We start from the raw sequence: 4,123 nt of genomic DNA, 5'->3' as shown, positions 1-4,123 counted from the left end.
AGAAGATGACTGTACTTTTACAGCAAAATATAGTGAAGATTTTAAAGAACATTTGCGAATTTCCCACAAAATTGACATTAAAAGTGAAGAAAAGAAATTCAAGAGCTAATCTGGTAAATACATTTTATTTTTAAAACCTTTGCGAGACAGATTTAAAGATTTAAAACTACTTTCACAGATTTGAAATATTTAAAGTAATTATTAATTAGAATGTATTAGGTTAGGTTCATACGAGTAATATGTATGTGAGTACGAATACCTTTAAGGGAGTGACTATTGCCACACAGTGTGTGGGAATAGCCAATCAACAATTCCCACACAGTTCCCTTGGACAAGTTAATTAAATTTTTACATTAAAATAGAAGGTCACATTTTGTGTGTGTCAATAGTGATGGGCCTATCAGTACGGTGGCCCGCCTGTCGAGGTTAATTGGATTAGGGACGAAAATATTTGAAATAATTATACAGGATCGTAGAACCTGTGAACTTTCTAAATGGAAAATAATTAACTAATTGTCATAGGTACAAATGTGTCTGTCAATAGTCCCCGCAATTGTATTTTGTGTTCTAATAGTATAGCACTGTTAGGATTGACACACTCTCTTACACATTTTGTGTGAGTGTGGCACACATTGTATGGCAATAGTCTCCGTGCTATTGCCACGCAAACTCCCTTACACATTTTGTGTGTGTGTGGCAATAGTCTGACCCTATTTTTTAACTAATTTTTTGTACTTCCGTGGTCTAATTAGTCAGGTAAAACTGTTATTTCATGTGAATAGATATAATGCAATCCTTGGAACGTTTTTTTTATTAGAGAAATGATTACTCAACTTTATTTGTGACTTCCTTTTGGGACCGAACATTTACAAAACAGGTAGGTCTCTATTTCCAAATAAAACAAAGCCTTTAATAATGGTTTCATTAAGCCTAGGTCTGTCAAACGATTCATATCTTGAAGCATACATGCAGACGACCTGTTTCGTCCAATTCCCGAGTATTTTTGTCACATGACTTACATATGGCCCCTAATTGGTCTAAGTTAGTGACGTCATACAGGACCCTGTTTGGCCCAGGGCTCTACATAAGGATATTTTTTTTAGTAGTCAGCCTGACTAGTGAGCCCCCCTATTCCAATTTTTTTGTAGTCACTGACTAGTGAGACGCATGGTTTACGACTATTTGGGACATTTTTTTTTACTAGTCAAGTTGACTAGTGAACCCCCAGATTTCGATTTATTTTAGTAGTCAAGGCATTTTTTTTAGTAGTCAAATGCCTTGACTAGTGCCTTATGTAGAGCCCTGGTCGGGCCACTATAAGCTCTTTAAGTCAAGGACTACGTTTACCCAGATTCGCCAGCCTTTCACGGCAAACGGGGCAACACTATATTAACCCCAAAACTTCAACATCAAAATAGGAGAAATCATCGTAAACGTCGTCTGCTAAAATTCTACAGGGCCGGTAGGCCCTTGTAGATATGACATGACTCCCTTCCGTAATGTTAAAGGAAAATTCACAGTTTTTAGGGTTAGCGTCCCATAGAAAAAGCGTTAAAAATTTTCGGTTTTTTAAGGCAATTGAAGCCGGCCATACGGAAAAACTATAGCGAAGTTAGTTTTCGGAATACTTCTAAATTAACAAGCATTTCTTAAATGAGAAACTTACCTGTTTCGATTTTTAATTAATGAATTCTAATTTTTGTAATTTAACTAATTAAGATAGTACGTCAAAAAATTACTTTTGGGTCAGATGTCAGCCTAACCTTATAGCGCGCTTTAACCTATTTCTTCATTTCGTTCTCGTTGACAACTAGAAGGGCCTAGGTTTGTGGGTGCTAACAAGTTACGTTGACAAATTTCAAATGTTGGGTTTCTTGCTGATTTTCCTAATTTCTTAGCAGTAGACGCTGGTATTTCATCCGAGCTTGAGCACCTTTATATGTATTTTCTAATTGTAGCACCCTTAATAAGAAATACGTAAGTAATTCAGGTAAATAATTACAGTTAATAGAGGTTTTTATAGCTTTTGAAGTAAGCTTTTCGACGTTCTTTACGGCCAAGGCTTAAGTTTTAGTTTGTCTATGTAATGTAGTGTTTATAGTGTCTTTCCTTTTAAAGATTATAAGAAAGCTTATTTCCAGCACTGTTTTGGATTGCAATTACAAAAATACGCAGTCTGCTTCGATTCATGCTACAAATCCTAACCCTAGGGCCTAGGTTTTACGCTACGTAACCCGTAACTTAATACTGTATTCATCATGACTGTTTGTTGACGCTTCTAGTTTTAAGTAAAAAATGGCATATCTATCCAAGTTATTATGGTTTAGAAATAAACGGTAGTGTTTTCACCCTGTGAAGAATTCAACTTCAAAATATTACAGGAAAGATGACAAAATGCTCAATGTGTTTTCCCTACGGCAGTTAAAAGTGTTGTTTACGTTAGCGCATATAATTCAACATTCTCATTTGAGGACAGGTATACACGGTTTCATTATTTGTTAATCTCACTAAAATGCTACTAATTGTGAAGGTGTGTGATATAATTCCTGAAACTAAACCAATGTAGAGGACCAGATTATTCGTTAAAACAATTTTGATCGTATTGAATCAGTCATACTGTGATGTTACGTTATCATTTGTTACCAACAGTGGATTGTTTAATTCATAAGTAACAGTGGTACTGGTTAATGCAGTAGGACAGTGTCGTTATATAATTTAATTAGTGAAATAATTTTCAGGTTTACATCACAGATTCTCTCAACGTAACCACGTTAGAAACGGAGGGTTACGTTGTTTGCTATTTCCACAGTCCACATTGCCGTTTGTTTATTGGTTTAAATTGCTATGAATTGTATAGGTATTTGATTTAATTACTGGTATTCAAGCTAAACTATAGAATAACATCATTCATTAACATATTGTATAGATAATCTTTATGTTACCACAAACCTAGCACAGGATATGATAAAAATTGAACGCAATTTGTTGGAAATAATCAAAAACTCCTCTAAACATTAGAATTAAGGTGAATTAATTGTTGAAAGTCATTTTATAAGCTTAATGAGCACTGGCGACAAGTCAATTTCAACTTAATTAAGTATAATTAACGTGAAATTAAACCCCAAATATACATTTTTTGGATGAAAACTCAGAAAACTCTTAAATGATGTTCTTGATCAAGACTGTATCTACCCAAGCCGTTGGTAAAGCTCCATGTTTTCTCTTTCACACTTAAAATAATTTAAATTATCTCCAAAGTACCTTAATAGGCGCGAAATTCAAAAGTTTTGCGTAAAATGAGAATCGAAAACTCCACTAAAAATTGTAATTAAGGTAATGCATGCATTTAAACTCATTTTATAACCTAAATGTACACTGCCAAAACACAATCCTACGTTAATTTTAACTCAATTTAATATAATTAACGTGAAATTAAACCAAAATATACATTTTTGGATAAAAGCTCAAATAACTTTTAAATAAACTGTTTAATTATGATTAAAACTACCCAAGCCATTGGTAAAGCCCAATATTTTCTATTTCACACTTAAGTTAATTTAAACTATCTTTAAAGTACATTAATTGCCGCGAAATTCAAAAGTTTTGGGTTAAAAACTAAATATGTCGAAAAAATATTAAACTGCACTAAACATTGCAATTAGGGTAAAAAAATTCAAATATATTTTAAGCTTAATCCACTCTCACGAACCACGCTCAAATTAAGATTAAAACATCACAAGTTTTTCGTACAGCCACAGATGTTTCCTATTTCACTTTTAAATTTATTTAAATGATCATTAAAATACATAAAAAGCGCATACATTAAAATTTTAGGGTAATTGCAATTAAAATTAATATTTTATTGAAACTTATATTATAAACTAAATCCACACTAGATAAACAAGATAAGCCGTTAAATTAAACTCAATCAAGTATAATTAATGTGAAAGATTCGTGTTTTGGTTAAATTCTTGGATACCTTATAATTAAACTAACAAATTAAAATTAAAACTACATTTATCTTTCACCCAGCCTCCACTTTCCTGTTTAATTCTTACGATTAATTAAATTGTCATTTAAAAGCATTTTTCCATATTGAAAAGAGAGCCATTGGAAAGGAGCG

At 32.7% G+C, this 4,123-nt stretch overlaps 1 long non-coding RNA gene across 2 annotated transcripts; it reads left to right on the top strand.

Moving 5' to 3' along the window:
- Positions 1–2,217: 2,217 nt before the first annotated feature.
- LOC149611583 (uncharacterized) lies at positions 2,218–3,012 on the top strand. Of its 2 annotated transcripts, none has more exons than XR_016376409.1 (2): positions 2,218–2,336; positions 2,531–3,012. It is a non-coding gene; the product is annotated as an uncharacterized LOC149611583 (long non-coding RNA). The 2 variants fall into 2 exon arrangements; XR_016376408.1 differs by lacking the exon at positions 2,218–2,336 and adding an exon at positions 2,433–2,476.
- Positions 3,013–4,123: the final 1,111 nt, after the last annotated feature.

Source organism: Phalangium opilio, unplaced genomic scaffold (assembly GCF_054372755.1).
Source record: "Phalangium opilio isolate 3A_F unplaced genomic scaffold, DU_Popi_V2 ptg000246l_1, whole genome shotgun sequence".
In the NCBI taxonomy this organism is placed as follows: Eukaryota; Metazoa; Arthropoda; class Arachnida; order Opiliones; family Phalangiidae; genus Phalangium; species Phalangium opilio.
This window is presented reverse-complemented; position numbering and strand designations above follow the sequence as displayed.